Raw genomic sequence first — 18,810 nt, 5'->3', positions numbered from 1 at the left:
ATCCTTCATTGCAGAAAATGCCCAACATCCTCAGCGATGATCGATGTCATGTTTGAGAATCCAGATTTCCAAGTGGACCAGGAAAGCGAGGAGTACAGGCTTCTAAATCCCTTGGTGTCAAAAGTCAGCGAGAAGAGAGAGAAAAAATGAAAGATATTGGAAAAGCTCAAAGCCGAGGATGTGGTAAGGCATTGTACTTAATTAGGATGTCACAGGAAGCATGAAATGTCAATGGTAACTTCCATATGATACATTAGAGCAGCACTTTGCTCATACTATCCTGCTTCTTTAAAGGCAGCCACACATGCGTCAACACTGTTCAATCAAAAGGATCAGTTTGCTGAACACTGAGCTATACATAGTAAGGCCACATTTCTATTCTTCCATTAATTTAGACTGAAACCCAAATTAATTGCAACAAAAAGTAGTAAAGAGGAGCTGTAACTTCACTTTCTTATCTGCCAATGCACCATGCACAGGGCAGCTTGACCTGTTAAGAAGAACTGACCATGGTGCATAGATATCAGACAGCCTACACATATCAAAAGCCGTGCTTTGATTTGCCTGATTTAATCATGACATGTTTTATCTTGCAGTCACTCTGTCCAGAATGAACGTATCTGCTATTCAATGCGTAGGATCTTTAAAAGGCTGGGACAGCTCCTCAAATTAGGCAATGACTACTGGCCAAAGTTTAGGGTATTTTGTCCAACTTGCCCCTGATCACTTGGACCATGTAGAGTATGCCAAATAAGATTGATCAGCTTGGTTATCTGATTGATTGAAAAGTTAGATCTTAATGGCAGGAGGGGCAGCACTTGATGTTTTGTGGGTCTGCCAGTGCCATATACATGAACTGATGGATGACCAATTTTACCTTGCACTGAGGGTGCTATCACTCTAGTCCAGATTTTCTGTTTGGGCAAAATAATAATAATTCCCAGCCCTGTGCTGCAAATAGCCAGAAAAAAAACACCTTATCCAATCTGTTTTTTAATTCTGTCCCCAGGAGGCAGAGCCAGAAGGAAAGCTAAGTGACGCCGAGAGCTCTGAATCTTCAGACGATGAAAAGGGATTGTTCGAGGAGGTCAGGAAATAGCACAAGCTCCTACACCAAGAGGAAAACAAAAAGACCAACAAAAAGCCCTCAAGCCTCAGTTCTACGAGATAAAAGCAGGGGAGGAGTTCCACAGCTTCCAGGATGCGGCCAAAAAACAGAAGTTGATGAGGTAAGCGTAGGAGCTGAGGAATGGCTGCTTCTTAGTTATAGTTCCTCACATTTGGGCAAAACATAAACTTGTGCTTTTCCGCATCTCCACCTTCATGGTGTCCCCCAGTATGAATGTTAAACATACTTCACTGTTGGTATTTAAAGGTTGTCATCTGGCCTTGCAGACACCCATCTTGGTTTTAAACAAACTACATTTAAAAATATCCCACAATGTTTTTTTAGTAGACAGATTTCTCGCTATAATTTGACCCTGAATCTCCTAGCATGTAGTAGGTAGGGTTAGATAGGGTTAGATCTGTTTAACAGAGCGAAAAGCAGGCTGGGTTGTTAACCATAGCAAAGCCTGGTTGCAATACACTTAGAATATACTGAATTTTAATTGTGTAAATATGACATCATGATCACATTTCAATGACATCATGGTCACATTTAGCATGCTATGTATGAACACCGTCTGGAAGCTCTGCCCCATTTAGGACCAATATAATTGGCTGCTTCCTCATCTACCAAGTAAGTGACTGTATCTTTCCAGTGAGGGGGAGTCTTTTGTGTCCAGTACCTGCCTGAGTTTCATTTAAATCAGTAAATATTAAAGGAGAAATAAAGGTAAATGCATGGCGAGGGTACCACAGTGGATCAAATGCCAAACCTTTCACCCTCAACCATAAAAATCTTCATAAAAGGCGACACGGCGACGATCCATCATGTGGCACTCGATTTCTCCTCCCTGGCTATCTCCTATAAGGAAAGCAGGGAGGAGAAATCGAGCGCCTCACGATGGATCACCAGATCGTCTTTTCTGAAGAGGAGCACAAGCGGAGTTTCGGTAAGTTATTTCTTAATAAAGACTTAGCAATTTAAAAGTTTAATATGTCTTTGTGTTTTTTTTTTCGTTCTACACTAACAAATTTTTTAATAAAACAAATTGATGTTACTGGTCCTTTAACACCTGCAGAAGCAAGCTCCCAGTTTGCCAAAAGTCTGTAATGAGAAATGTAATTTAATCTTTGCCAGCACAACTCTGCATGTGTGTACCCCTTTATACAATGTTCTATGCCAGGGGTCCCCAACACCGGGCCACGACTGGGCTGCATACACAATTGAACTGGGCCACCGAGCTGAATTTGACACAGGGCGTGCAAATTTGCCATGGAGCGCCCGAATTTGACACAGCATTTGACACTGGCGAGTCCGAATTTGACGTGGCATGAGCGAAATTTAAGTATAGCATGCAGTTCATCCCCCCCTCCCCCGGTCCTTGAAAAAAATTAGGGCTTTCCTCCGGTCCCTAGGACAAAAAAGGTTGGCGACCGTTGTTCTATGCAGCAGCCATGCTCTGTTTGCTCAAGGGGAACTATAAATAGAATTACAGGCTTAGTATACTGGTCAATTTTGTTAGCAGGATAAGTCCATATATTTTCCTTTTTGGAATTATGGCAAGAGAACCCACTTATATATAGGTCGATCTCAATAAGTACACATAGATCAGTGCTGTCCAACTTCTGTGGTACCGAGGGCCAAAATGTTACTGGCCTATGTGGTGGAGGGCCGATAATGGAAGTCAGTGTTGGCCACTCCCCCTTTTTAACCACACCCACTGTTAACCACTCATATGTGAAAAATTTAAGTTATGTTAAAAACATACACTTAAATCCATTTGCCTCATCCTCCTCTGTGGATGATACAACAACCCCCAACACATGATTAAAGGGCATGTAAAGGCAAAAAATAAAACCCCATTTTTACTTTCTTTAATGAAAAAGAAACCTATCTCCAATATACTTTAATTAAAAAATGTGTACCGTTTTCATAGGAAACCTGACTGTATGCAGTGAAATTCTCCCTTCATTTACTGCTGTGGATAGGTCCTTAACTGTTGAGCAGGGAAACAACCATACTTATGAACAGCAGGGGGAGCCCCCGCCTTACTTCCCAGCCATGCAGAACTCAAGCAGCTTTGTTTATGATGATCCCTAAGCAGCCCAGACCACACTGAGCATGTGCACAGTCTTAGTCTTGCAAAGATGTTTAACAAAGTTACAAGATGGTGACCCCCTGTGGCCAACTTTGAAAGCATAAATTATTTGTTTGATTAGGCTTGTGGTGCAGTAAGTTCATGTTTATATTTAGTATACAAAATACAGCATTTCTAGCCTTACTCTATTTTAGACTTTACATGCCCTTTAAACTCCTTAGGGGCCCTTAACAACAATTTCCTAATGCTAACAAACCCCAAGAACAAACCCCTAACAGGCTTACATCCCACAGGTAGCGTAGGGCAAGCAGAGAATGGCACACACACAGAGGGATGGCAGAACAGAGCAGGAGACAGGGAAACCTATCATTCTAATATGTACTACATACAGTGACACAGTGCTGGTGCCCCATTAGCATTTTGAATAAGGTGTAAACAATACGGGGGATTAGTCTGAATTTGAGGTTTAAACAATGCAGGGGCCAGTTAATCTCTTTTGTGATACCTCTTAAAGTTTACATATGGTAAGAAGACACAGCATGTCGGGGGCCACAGAAGGGGGGGTCGCGGGCCGCCAGTTGGACAGCCCTGACATAGATCATTACCTAGAAACGGGGTTCATCCACTAACATGTGGCCTGGCACAGCTGAGATCTTGTTTACCAACAGGAGATTTGATAAAGGAGGCTAATCCCCCTCTGTGTCCCAGATACTGTCTGAGAAGATAATTTGCCCTAATTGTGGCTAAATGGTTGTACAGGGATCCCCTTGTGTCACGTTCATGAGTCTCTTTGATCTGATAATCCGGTTACAAGCAGAGGAAATCATATGAAACAAATGATGCCCCAGACTATTTCTGTTTTTGTTTCCTCAGTTTCATGCAACAGATCACTGAGAATTTAATAGAAATTATGACGGGAGAGGCAGAACCATCACAATATTTTCTCTCTTGGGTTATTTATGTTAAGCTGTTGATGCTGGTTTAAGTGGCGTTTCCAACTATCGCTCTTAAGGGTCTCAGCAGGCCAGGTATTTAGGTTTAGGTTTAGTAGGGACGTAATCCTGAATTACTGAGCCTGTAAATAGATTGCCTGTAAGCAAGGAAACCTGTTCATACAATGCAGGATGGTAAAGTGTAATCTAATCCCCTCATTGGTATAAGGATTATTGTGTTTAATAAAGAGAAACAGATTATATCCAGTAAAAATAAAAAGGGCTCAAAGTTCAGTATGGCAGGCTGAAATAGGGTTACCACGTGTAGTGGGGCTTCCATCAACCTTATATTGTCAATTGTGGCAACACATATATATGTTTTTATATTATATATAACACTACTTTCTGACCCTAGCCTTGCTTGTGACTTCCCTCTGACCCGTAGCCTGGCTTTTGACTGCCCTCTGACCTGTAACCTTGCCTATGACTGTCCTCTGACCCTAGTCTTATCAGTAACTGCCCACTGACCCCTACCAATGCTTGTGACTGCCTTCTCATCCTTAGTCTTGTCTGCCCTCGGACCCATAGCTTTGCTTGCACTGTACTGAAGGCACATAAGTTGGATTCTTCTTTGGATGGAGACACTATATGAAAGAACTGTATAAAATCTTCCTTTATTGATCAAACTTGGTTAAAATCACAAGAGTCCAGATGAGCAGGGCAGGGGAGTGCATGGCTCAACGCGTTTCGTGACTACAAGGTCACTTCATCAGACCATAAGTCCATAGCTTTGCTTGCGACTGCCTTCTGACCCTTAGCCTTCTGACCCTTAGCCTTGCATTTGACTGCCTTCTCATCCTTAGTTTTGCCTTTGACTGCCCTCTGACCCATAGCCTTGCCTGTGACTGGCATCTGACTCCGAGCCTTGCTTGTGACCGTCCTCTGACCCTAGCTGTGCCTGTTACTGCCCTCTGACCCCTAGCCTTGCCTGTGACTGCCCTCTGACCCCTGGCCTTGCCTGTGACTGTCCTCAGACCCTAGCTGTGTTTGTGACTGCTCTCTCACTCCTAACCTTGCCTGTGACTGCGCTCTTACCCCCTAGCCTTGCCTGTGACTGCCCTCTGACCCCTACCCTTGCCTGTGACTGCCCTCTGACCCCCGGCCTTGCCTGTGACTGTCCTCAGACCCTAGCTGTGTCTGTGACTGCTCTCTCACTCCTAACCTTGCCTGTGACTGCTCTCTTACTTCCTAGCCTTGCCTGTGACTGCCCTCTGACCCCTAGCCTTGCCTTTGACTGCCTTCTGACCCCTAGCCTTGCCTGTGACTGGCATCTGACTCTGAGCCTTGCTTGTGACCGTTCTCTGACCCTATCTGTGCCTGTTACTGCCCTCTGACCTCCGGCCTTGTCTGTGACTGTCCTCAGACCCTAGCTGTGTCTGTGACTGCTCTCTCACTCCTAACCTTGCATGTGACTGCCCTCTGACCCTGACTGTGCCTGTTAATGTGGTCTTTGGGTAACATTTGCCTTCATTTAGAATCTATGGCACTATATTTCTATCACTATTTATTTCAGCAGGATTTGGACAAATCCTTGTGCCTGGCTGAACCAAATTCTAATTAACATATGTAAATTAGGGGCAGGAAGGGAAATTACATGACTTTTCGTCACGAAACAAGGAAGTAAAACATTTTTTCCACTTTTTCCCTTTTCTTCTGTATTCTCTGGATAATGGGTCCCATACCTGTACTTTTAAACATCCTTCCCGTAATTCGTAGTTTTCTGGATAACAAATCCTATAACTGTATATCTAGGCTTCCCGCCAAACCAGTTCCAAAAATTGCACCATTATTTTAAATTGCTCCCGACCTGGCGCAACTTCTTGAGGTCAATGGGGCAAATTTAAACAGAAAAAAATATCTGGCTTTAATAATCTTTAAAAAAAAAGTCTTTCCCAAGCAGTGCCTTGCTAAACATAACGTGCTCGGCAGCCAGATATCTATCACCACTTAACAAGTCTGCTACAAAAATCCCTGGGCTGTCTCGTCAGTGACTGATCTCCTGCCATGGTCTCGCTCGGGGGCTTAGCTGTGCACACAAATAAGTTCATACAAGGGCTTTGAAAGCAAACTTGCTACCGGTAGCACAATGCAGAGCCAGAGTATTTATATAAGAATATCGGCATGGTGGGATAGGGCTTAAACAAGCAAATTAGAACAACTCTTCAAAAGAGAGAGGTGCCATTTCCCCTTCTTGGATTGCTCATTGGAAAACATGCAGCCTAACCTGAAAAGCATTTTTAAAGAGACATTTATTCTAATTCTTTTTTTTTTTTGTAGTACAGGTATGGGACCTGTTATCCAGAATGCCTGGGACCTGGGGTTTTCCAGATAACAGATCTTTCCGGAATTTGGATCTTCATACCTTAAACGAGAAGCAAACCCTAAAGTAAAAAAAAACCCTATCCCCCTACCCTACATAAACCCCCTCCCTCGTCCCCCCAGCCTAGCTGCTACCCCGGGCAAATGCCCCTAAGTCTTTACTTACCCCTCGTGCAGATTCTGTCCAGCGGAGTTCACGGCCGAAATTACCTAAACTCCGGTAAGTAAAGACTTAGGGGCATTTGCTCGGGGTAGCAGCTAGGCTGGGGGGGAGGAGGGAGGGGGACTATGTAGGGTAGTGGTGTTTTTACTTTAGGGTTTGCTTCTCCTTTAAGTCTACTAGAAAATCATGTAAACCTTAAATAAACCCAATAGACTGGCGTTGCCTCCAATAAGGATAAATTAAATCTTAGTTTGGATCAAATACAATGTAATGTTTTATTATTACAGAGAAAAAGGAAATCATTAAAATCATAAGATTTGGATAAAATGGAGTCTATGGAAGGTGGCCTTTCTATAACTCAGAGCTTTCAGGATAATGGTTTTCCAGATAATGGATCCCATATCTATTTTTATATGCAGGTTATGTTTAGCAAGGCACTACTCGGGAAAGACTTTTTTTTAAAAGATATTTTTTTAAGCTGAGAGTGGGCACTTTTACACAGCACGCATTTCTAAAGCCAGAAAATACCCCTGTGCCAGCAGTCCTATAGTATAGTGGAGCTCGGATTTATGCAGGAATTTGTAAGAAAGAGGCTTTTAAAAAGAGAGAAAAAAAACAGGAGGAATCTGCAGCCTGAGATAAGAAAGCTCAGCATGGGAGTGAAATTGGTCCACAACATTTTGAAATTATATAATAAAGTAAAACATGGAATATAATTAGTTACTGCACTAATCAGAAGTGAATAGAAAATAGAATATTAGAAATGACGCATATGGCTATTTAGGTTAGGGAACAAGCTGTTTGGCTTTGCAGTGCAGAGCAGAGGTTCTGATGAGTTTCTTCAAGGCCGGAGAGCTTCTGTTCTTTCTGAGGTCATCTCGTCCTACTCATTGTTTCTCTATGTACTGATAAAGCCTGAAGGTGATGGGAAGCAGGGGCGTAACTACCGGGGGAGCAGGGGGTGCAAATGGGCCAGGGCCCGCACCCCCGCAGGGCCCCCCCCCCCGGAAGATCGTGCGCGCTGCAGCCGGCTGGAGTCGGGGCGGGCCCGTCTGCATGGCTCGCACCAGGGCCCACCCCCACCAAGTTACGTTACTGATGGGAAGGAAAACTGTGTAGTGTTTGGTAAAGAACATTCTGTTACTAGACCAGAGCCAGAACATAGCAGCAGCTAAAGGGGTGGTTCACCCTAAGTTTTAGGGGCAGATTTATTAATTTTTGAATTTTTATTGTGTCAAAACTCACAAATTCGAATTTAAAAGCACCAACTCGAATGTGAATTTGAATCTGACATTTATCACCCCTGAAAACAGCTCTAATTTGAATATCCGCCACCTAAAACCTGCTGAATTCATGTAGAAGTCGATGACAGAGGTCCGTTGAACCATTTGAAGATGTCAATAGCCTTCCTGACATTTGAGTTTTTTTTAGGAGTTTTATTACACAGTAATAAATGTGTAATAAATATGTTTTCAGTTTCTGCCTCAGCCTGCATTCCACCTCTTTCCACACAAACAATCGTTCATTTATTCATAGAGGGGTGAATTGCTGCCTATCTTCCCTTGTAAGGCTTTGCCTTTGTGCCCAATCAGAATGGGCGCAGATAGGGTCTCATGTCAGTTAGACTACAGAACTACAGACATATACAGTTCAGAATAGTGGAAGTGTGTTTAAAGGAGAGCTATCGCAAAAATGAAAATTTAATATAAGCTTCAGCATACTGAAATAAGAAACTTTCTAAATACAATCAATTAAATATTCTGTACAGTTTCTGAAATAATCAAGTTTATCATCACTATTCCTCTCTCAGCATCTGTTTCTCTTCTTTCTCTCTTCATTCAGTTGGGTGTCAGACTTTCATTGACAGTTAGATCCAATATATCTTATAGGGGGCTCCTTTTGCCTAGAAGATGAATTAGAGCTCACTCTATTAAAATCACCAGACATGTCTCTCTACATGCAGGATTTGTGCAAAAGGCAGTTATTTTGTTAGATTCCGTTTGTACTGTAATCAAGTTATTTGAATGAACTCTACTACATCTGCTAGGAAAGGGAACCCCACTCATAAGATATATTGGATCATTCATCTGACACCCAATTGCTGCATGAAGAGAGAATGAAGAGAAACAAATGCTGAGAGAGGAATAGTGAATATAAAAGTGATTATTTCAGTAACAATGGAGGAATCCCGAACGGAATCCAACGGCAATTAGCATATGAAATTTAGGTAAGGAAGGGTTAGAAAGAACCGCACATACAGCATGTAAAAAAAAAAAAACACAATTTCCTTGTTAGTGTGACAAAGAATTACATGAAATTAAAGATTCAGATTTGGTTAGGCCATCTACTTGGATTTGGCTGAATCCTGAACTGAATCCTGGATTCGGTGCATTGCCAGTAGCCATGTGCAGATCCCACCATTAGTGAATCACATATGAAATTCTAACTTCTGATTTGTCCCTGTGCAGCAAAACCCTTGAAGATCGTCTAAGAGTGGAGGAAAAACTGGGAACTTTGAATGTTGCTGACACTGCCGTGGGCAGCAAACAACTTACATTTACATTGAGAAATGTAAGAGAGTATGCTGTGGGCATATGCTGTAAGTCACTGGCAGCATTATGTAGCACAGCTGTACATTGCATAATGTGTGGCAGCATTGTATTGATAAAAGTCATTCCTGTGCCCTGTGATACTGTAGGGTTCCCCATTCCAGCAAGTTCTCAATGACGAGCCATCACCCCTGCCAGTGACACCTTCATTCTGACTAAGCACTTGGTTTCTTAAATTTATCTCCCAGAAGGTTTGCGCATGCAGTTGCAGAACTCTTATTTTAGGATGCCGGTCAGTACAAGAAGTCCTGGGGGGGGTCCTGGTCGTATATGTTACAGCAGTTGGCTTGATCCCTGACAAGTTCATCGTACTTGGGTTACGTGTCATTCGTTTTATTCTGCCTTCTCTATTTTTAGTTCATGAATTTCTAGTTAAGAGCGAGTTCCAGCATGGCGTGTCCCTAGTCTATCAGCACCTTTGTGATCCAGCTTTCTATGCACGACACACTGTCTCAAGGGGAATCTCTACAGAAGGGCCTTCAGATAGCAACCCAAATACAACCCCCGTATTTGGTTTGGCCATCTAATTGTGAGACCAGGATTTGCAGTAACATTTTACCTGTTGCTGCAGTAGATACCAGAGCCTAAGCAGACATTACTCTGAGTAACCTGGAGCTCCTTATCATCTCCACCAAAGATCTTTGATTTGAAAGCTTTCAGGTCAGTGTAGGAAGAAGATGCAGATTTAGGTCAGTCCTGTAACCCCTAAAACCAAGTAGTAATAATGCACATTTCTGATTGGTGGCACCAAATCACTGTTATGGAGAAAATCTGTGGTTGAATCCTTGGTGCTGCAGGGCTTTTTTTGCAGGAATGGTGTGTTGTGGTACCCAGAGTTAATACACCAAACCACCATTCCCCTGACAATAAGGAGCTGCCTCTTCCCTAACCTGTACCACCTTCCACAGCCAATAGGTCATGGGCAACTACTTCATTTTTGTAAACCATTCAGTGCTGTTAGGAAGCAGACACTAATTCAGCCAGCAACCAGTGTACTCCATAATTCTGGTGGGGAATCCTACAGTGTCCTAGCCCTTACGATTATAATTTCTACTACCTAGTGAGACCTTGTGCCTCAATGTGTACACCCAACACGACTACCAAGAAGCCCTATGTCACGGCCGGCACCCGATACCAGAACAAATTCCAAGCACCCTGGTCTCGGCTCGGCTTCACCAGTAGTGTGACCACCGTTGGGCTTCGGGAGGAGCCCTCAGCTTACTTGGGTGCCACCTGGACTTAACGAGGGGTGCAAGGCGAGATGTTCTGGCTGGCGAAGGGCCACGGCTGTTAGCAGAGTCTTTTTGGGCCGAAGGTCACGGTATAAAAGGATTAGGCAGAAGGATGGTCAGACAGGCTGGGTCAAGGCAGGCGGATATCAGAATCGTCAGGCAGGCAAGGGTCAAACCGGGTTGTCAATCAAGGGGTTAAGCAAGAAGAGTTGTCGTAGGCAGGCAAGGGTCAGGATACAGAGTTCAGAGTAGTCAGGATACAGGCAGGGTCAAACACGGATAATCAGGATACAGAATAACAGGAACAGATGCACTAGGCTCAGAAACCACTAAGAAACAAAGTTCTATCACGGGCACTGGCTGTGAGTATGAATGGGCCTTAAATACCTTCAAATTTCGCGCCAAAACGTGCGCCAATGCGCACTGGCGTGATTACCTTTAAGAGGTGCGCAGGCGCACCGCGCGCGCCCTAGAAATCAAGATGGCGCTGGATCCAGCACCACGGAACCACGCGGCGGGCGACCCCGCCGCACAGGTAATATTATTACACCCTACAACACTCAACTTCCAAACAATGTTAAAAAATGTACTCTGTGGCATGAGTATGAGTCACATGGTAAATAATGTCTCTGCATGGAGAAAAAATGATTGCTATGTATTTAAGAAAACACAAGTGACGTCACAATAGTACCCCTGGATGCAGATGCTTGCTCACATTAACTTAATTAATCCTTATTATCCTGGCAAACAAATATGCTAAGAATTAAAATATGATCATCCTGATTATTCTACACAAAACTTACCAACCAGGACTCTTTGCTAAAGCAATTTTTCTGTATGTTCTGGTTGCTAGGCAAATATTTTACTTTATGACTAAATAGTTTGTCCTGTGCTACAACTGCATCTTGCCTCTCACTCCTCCATCATGATGTATTTATTCAGAAGGGCATAATACGTCCCTTGCGATTTGATGTCACAAGCATTTTTTTAATGCAACTCTATAACAAGCCTAATTAATCACTTGTAATGTTTCTTTATCAGTCTGAACAACATAGGAAACGTCAGGAAGCGGAAAGGAAGCATCAAGGAGAGAGGAAGAAACTGCGCCGTTCAGCAGGACACCTCAAGAGCAAGCCATCCAAGGGTCGGCCTTTTTATTAGAAGATCTTGGCGATTTTTTTAATAAAAATGTCTGCTGGTGTCAGCACATGTTACTCATGGATCAAAGACTGGTGTCTGTAGCTACAGATATACCTTGCATATATGAAATGCACCATCTAATATAGCTCAGACTTTTTGTACATTCAGTGGCATCTGTGCATAAGGCTTGCATGAGTTCCATGCATTCGGACTAGTCCCTGGATCAACTTGTACTATGAGCTATCTTCCATAACCCTGTATTCCCTCACTTGCTAAACACCATCCAACCCATTCTTAAAGCTATCTAATGTATCAGCCTGTACCACTGATTCAGAGAGCGAATTCCATATCACAGCTCTCACTGTAAAAAAAAAAACCCTTCCGAATAATTAGGCGGAACCTCCTTTCTTCTAAATGGAATGGGTGCCCTTTTGTCAGCTGGAAAGACCTACTGGTAAATGTGGCCAGTCTTTCCTCATAGCTTAGATTTTCCATACCTTTTACCAGCTTAGTTGACCTTCATTCATACAATAATGTCCTATTTGAGCATTGGAGACCAAAACTGTACGGCATATTGTAGATGGGGCCTTGCCAGAGCTCTGTACTCATGAAAACAAACAGATACAGACAGTGCTAAATGTAATGAACCTATGGCAGATATAAGAAACAGTTGATATTTTCTAGGTTATTCTCTATAACCTTGGTGCAGCCAATCATATATTTCCACCAAAGCAATATTCTTTCCTTAGACTACAGCTGCTAGGGGCTCACTAGATACACTGTAGGGAGGTTATTGGTGAATATAATTTTCTGCCCAGCCGGCCACTTACATTCCTTTAGGATTGGGGGGACCACCTTTAAATATACTGATTGTCAGGCTAAAGCTACCAAGCTACCTCACCTTGTATTCCTGCCTTCAGGGTTCATAACATATACCCTTGTGTATGAGACACACCACACAAAAAAGAGAGGCTGCAAATACAGGGTTTTATATACAGTAGGTCATGGAATTCAGAGATTACTTGTTACCATTTGAATCAACTTGTAATTATCTGTTATTAAACATTAAGGGATCCATTACCCTGCTCCCCACCCTTTAGATAAAAAACCTTTCATTATCTTTTACTTTTTTTTATTCCGTCATGCTCTTTATAACACCTGGTGTGGCAGGCGGGATATGAGGAAACTTTGTATTTCTTACATAAATTTTGAATGGGTACATTTTTATAACTGATGACATCACGTACTTTACAGGTTATTCATGGGCTTTTGTAATGTATATGTATATACATGCGTCTGTTCTTATTAGCCTGCACAAGAAATGTGGCAACAGCAATGGTGGCAACAGAGTATATGCCGAAAGAACAATGTCATTTATATTTACAAAAAAGGTTTTATTTTAATGCCCTGACAAAGCCATCCAAGGTGAAACGCGCGTTGGCCACGAAGTGAATGAATATCTTATGTGATCAAATAAAAAAACAATTATTCAAATTAATGAACTCCAAAAACTCTTTAATTAATTATAAATTTTATTTCAATAAGAAGTAATTTACAGAGTGCGACAAATGGGACCATTCATTGTTTCAACATATATTTTTCGTTTAGTTTCTCTTAAATATAAAGATGCATAGTGTTGTGCATTGAGGATGCTCCTTAATTTTCTCTGTGTATCATATAAAATTATTGTTTTTCATTTAGTAGATGCTTTCTCTAGGCCCAGGGGAAGTGAAGTTCAGTAATAGCACAGAGAATTCCTGCAAGTAAACAGCTTTTTACAAGACAATGTACAACTGCAGCTTGCCTACTCGCCTTCGTTCAATTGATCCCTTATATGCTTAGCCTGCAGAAATACAGGATTCTGAAATAGGGCTGCATCACCTGCTTGACTCGGGTGGAGCTGTCTTCTTTGATGTGTTAGTAACTGTCTCCCTAATATAAAGTAGTTAGAGGTGTGTGTCAGCAGTCAGTTAAAGCATGATTCAAGCTATGTGATTTGCCCAAACATGAAGGTTTCTCTACAGCTCTCTTAAAGTTACTTAAAGGGATTCTGTCATAATTTTTATGATGTCGTTTTTATTTCTAAATTATACTTTTTATACTGCAAATAATTCACTCTACAAAAAAAATTTAATTCCTGAACCAGCAAATGTATTTTTTTTAGTTGTAATATTGGTGCGTAGGTGCATCTCAGGTCATTTTGCCTGGTCATGTGCTTTCAGAAAGAGCCAGCACTTTAGGATAGAACTGCTTTCTGTCAGGAACTGCTTTATGGCAGGCTGTTGTTTCTCCTACTCAATGTAACTGAATGTGTCGCAGTGGGACCTGGATTTTACTATTGAGTGCTGTTCTTATATCTACCAGGCAGCTGTTATATTGTGTTAGGGAGCAGCTCTCTGGTTAAATTCCCATTGTTCTGTTAGGCTGGTGGGGGGAAAGGTAAGGGGATATCACTCCAACTTGCAGTACAGCAGTAAAGAGTGACTGACCTTTATCAGAGCACAAGTCACATGACGGGGGCAGCTGTGAAACGGACAATATGTCTAGCCCCATGGCAGATTTCAAAATTAAATATAAAAAAAAAATGTTTGCTCTTTTGAGAAATGGATTTCAGTGCAGAATTCTGCTGGAGCAGCACTATTAACTGATGCGTCTTGGAAAAAAACTTTTTTCCCATGACAGTATCCCTTTAAATCTAATGGCCATCCTATAAGGCGAATTGTGCTGCCACTTCGTTACCACTATAAGAGAAAGGAAGCAGACTACAAAATGCATGTTGCTACAATGCAATGTTCAATAGGTGTTACCACTTGGAGCAAAAGGAAAGCATTTCGGTTCAGCTGAGGAACGAGATCTTGCCTGGAAATTATTTCAAGGTGCAGCCAATCAAATATTTCCACCAAAGCAATATTCTTTCCTTAGACTGTAGAGACAGCTCCTAGGGGCTCACTAGATAAACTGAAGGGAGGTTATTGGTGAATCAAATTTTCTACCCAGCAGGCCATTTACATTCCTTAAGTGTCAGGGCACACGGGCAGATTCGGGGAGATTAGTCGCCCCGGCGACAAATCGCCTCTTCTTCGGGGCAACAATCTCCCCGAACTGCCTTCCCGCCGGATATAATGAAAAATCGCCAGCGGGATGGCACTCGCGCCAATTTGTTTTCCTAAGTTTCCTTGTGAGGCAACCTCGGGCAACCTCGGAAAATGAAGCGCCACGAGTGCCGTAACGCTGGCGATTTTTCATTAGAGCTGACAGGAAGGTAGGGGAAGGCAGTTCGGGGAGATTGTCGCCTCGAAGAAGAGGGATTTGTCGCTGGGGCGGCTAATCTCCCTGAATCTTCCCGTGTGCCCTGACCCTTAGGATTGATTTTAGGATTGAGGGGACATCTGTCGAAATGACCACCTTTAAATATACTACACTTATGCACACTATATACTACTACACAGGGTTTTATATACAGTAGGTCATGGAATTCAGAGATTACTTGTGATCATTTGAATCATCTTGTAATCAAGTTGTAATTATCTGTTATTAAACATTAGTGTAATTATCTGTTATTAAACATTAGTGTAATTATCTGTTATTAAACATTAGTGTAATTATCTGTTATTAAACATTAAGGGGTGCATTACCCTGCTCCCCAACTGTACATCTCCCCACCCTTTAGATCAGTGATCCCCAACCAGTAGCTCGTGAGCCCCATGTTGCTCTCCAACCCCTTGGATGTTGCTCCCAGTGGCCTCAAAGCAAGTGTTTATTTTTGAATTCCAGGCTTGGAGGCAAGTTTTAATTGCATAAAAACCAGGTGCACTGCCAAACAGAGCCTCAATGTAGGCTGACAATCCACATAGGGGCTACTAAATAGCCAATCACAGCACTTGTTTGGCACCCCAAGAACATTTTTCATGCTTGTGTTGCTCCCCAACTCCTTTTACTTCTGAATGTTGCTCACAGGTTCAAAAGGTTGGGGATCCCTGCTTTAGATCAAAGCTTTTCATTTACTTTTACTATTTTTATTCCATCGTGCTCTTTCTTTCACCAGGTGTGGCACCTCGTTACCACCATAAAGAGAAAGGAAGCAGATGTGCATTACAAAATGCTTGTTGCTACAATCCAGTGTTGAATAGGTGTTACCACTTGGAGCAAAAGGAAGGCATTTATGGTTTTTATGTTCAGCTGAGGAATGAGATCTTCGCTGGATATTATTTCAAGGATATACTGAAATTATTCTTCAGGTGGTATCTTTCCTTTCTTCTGGGCTCCTTGACTCCATGGGGCTTGTATGAACACATATGAAGTACAGAGTGTAATAAAAACGACATACCCTGGTGGTCTAGCGGGCCGGCGGGGTTGCCCGCCACGCCGGTCTTCTCTTCCTGATGCGCCGTGAACTAAGGAGGCGCGCGGGGCGCCTCTGCTATTTTTATAGGCGCAGGCGCGCTGACGTGTGACTGGGTATTTAAAGGGCCATTTAAAGGGCCATTACATTGGATTCTTTGCCCCTGATAGGACTAGTTTTCCTGGTGCCTTTGAGCCTTGTGCATCTGTTCCTGCTTGTTATTGATCACCTGTTGTGACCTTGCCTGTTTTTGACCATCCTGATATCCGTACTTCGACCCAGCCTGTATTTTGACTACTCCTTCTGCCTGATCCTATTCTGATTGATTACCCGGTTTGACCCTTTGCCTGCCTGACGATCCTAGTTTTCCGCCTGCCTCGACCCAGCCTGCCTGACTACGATTCTGCCTTATCCTGTTGTACCGCGACCTTTGGCCTAACTGACTTTTAACTGTTGTGCCCCTTTGCTTGCCAGAACTCCTCGCCTTGCTCCTCTCGAAAAGTCCAGGTGGCATCTGAGTACGCTGAGGGCTCCTCCCGAAGCCAAAGGCGGTCACACTACTGGTGAAGCCGAGCCGAGACCAGGGAGCTTGGCATTAGTTCTGGTTTAGGGTGCCGACCGTGACACAGAGCTAATATTTCTCATGCTTATCCACAAAGTATCAGGAGTATTTAGAGTGTAAACAAATATCTTGAGTTTCCAGAGAGAGAAAAGATTGCACACTCTTAAAGAAAAATGTTTTATTTGCCAGTTACAACATATGGCAACTGCATGTTGCCCTATGCGTTTCAACCAACACAGGTCTTCATCAGGGGCAAGAAAATACAGAAAAAGGCAGCTTTTTTTTGCTTTTATTTGTAGTTGAAACTCATAGGGCAACAAGCAGTTGCCAAATGTTGTAACTGGCAAATAAAAAAGAGTGTGCAATCTTTTCTTTTTCTTTATGCATAACTACATTGGTGACTTTTGATGGGCAGCCTCCTCGGGATTAGCACCTCGAGTTTATTTACTTATTGAGAATTTGGAGGGTGCTCCTTCTGACTATTGTTTTTGGTGAGTCTTGAGCGAGGGCTGTGGGCCCATTTCTGTACCACCAGGCACCCCCAGTAGCCTCTGTCCTCTCTGCAATCACTCATTCCAATGGTTCTACCCACAGAACACCTGCATGAAGTGAGCAGCAGGGTATTCTATTCCCTCTGAAGTCATACACTGTAAACCTATATTGGGACAGGAAATGTCCTCCCATCCTTGTGTTGCATTTTTTGAAGATGTTGAAAAGCATCATCCTTTCCTATACATCTGCCAGTTGCAAAGGTAGCCTTGATTGTTATATCCTGCAGATGTCACAGATGGTTTCCCCCCACGCTATTTCCACCCGACATGCATAGCTTATTTGTTTCCACTAACCATGACACTTCGAAAAATGAAGCTGCTTTTAGGGCTTAAAGGAAAACTATACCCCCCAAACAATGTAGGTCTCTATTAAAAGATACTGAGTAAAACAGCTCATGTGTAAAACCCTGCATCATGTGAATGAACCATTATCATAATAATATACTTTTCTAGTAGTATGTGCCATTGGGTAATCATAAATAGAAAAATGCCATTTTAAAAAATAAGGGCCGCCGCCTGAGATCGTACGATTCACTGTGCACACATACAAACCACAAGTAAGGTCACATGAGCCAATTAACAGACAGAGTTCTGCCTTTTGCTTCCTCACTTCTTCCTGTTACAGTTAGTGTTGTAGTATTTCTGGTCAGGTGATCTCTGAGGCAGCACAGATAGAGTCACGAAATGGTGGCTCAAGGCAAGAGATGTAAAAGGGCAATATTTATGTAAATATATATTCCAGTTTGGTAAGATTCTTTAATATGTCATTCAATTTGATATAAACTATCTGTTGCTTAAGTATTCATTTTGGGGATATAGTTTTCCTTTAACTGTTAACCCTTGTCTCCAAATTACTTGGATGTAAAGTCCAGGGCTTTGTGGAGGAGCACATATATAAAATTTAATGTATGTGAAGGCTTCAGGCTAAGAGCAATTATAAAGGTCATGGAACTCCAAGTAGCACTGGCTCAGTCCAGCTTGCACACTGCGGGTTTATTGTCCAAAACTTCTTTTAAAGAAACTGTGCAGTGTAAAAATAAAAACTGGGTAAATAGATAGACTGTGCAAAATAAACAAAAATTCTGATATAACTAGTCAGTGACTTTAAAGTGGTTGTTGACCTTCAAACAACTAGTTGTTTTTAGATAGATCACCAGAAATAACGACTTTTTCCAATTACTTTCTATTTTCTATGTGTCACAGTTTTTCTAATATTATAGTGTAAAGTGTTATTTTTCACCTTCTAAAGGGGGAGGTCGCCGACCCTGTAAACTGTTCTGAATGAATACATTTAGTTGATACATTTCTTATCTTTGTCCCTGCTGAGCACAATCCCTGAGTTTCATTACAGGCAGCTGTTAGAAATGATACAATAGTTGCTAATACTCCAGAGATGCTGCTGAGAAATGTATCAACTAAATGTTGTAAAATTGTAACAGATCAGAATCTGCACCTGAATTACTGAGCTGCCAGACTGAACCACCACACGAACATTCAACTTTAAACTAAGTAAACAGTAAAAAATAAATAATGGAGAGTCATTGAAAAAAGTCTATTTCTAGGGAACGATCTGAAAACAACTGAACTGAAAAAAGTGTTTGGAAGGTGAACATCCCCTTTAAGGGAGTCCACATGGGACATAACCGTTCAGTGAATTTGCAATTGATCCTCAGCATTCAGCTCTGATTCACAAG

At 42.3% G+C, this 18,810-nt stretch overlaps 1 pseudogene; it reads left to right on the top strand.

The window, feature by feature from the left end:
- LOC108717491 overlaps positions 1–11,682 on the top strand; it is a 29,963-nt pseudogene extending 18,281 nt beyond the window's left edge.
- The last annotated feature ends 7,128 nt before the right edge of the window (positions 11,683–18,810 follow it).

Source organism: Xenopus laevis, chromosome 5S (genome assembly GCF_017654675.1).
Source record: "Xenopus laevis strain J_2021 chromosome 5S, Xenopus_laevis_v10.1, whole genome shotgun sequence".
In the NCBI taxonomy this organism is placed as follows: Eukaryota; Metazoa; Chordata; class Amphibia; order Anura; family Pipidae; genus Xenopus; species Xenopus laevis.
Note: the sequence above shows the minus strand (reverse complement) of the source record. Positions and strands in the feature narration are given on the sequence as shown.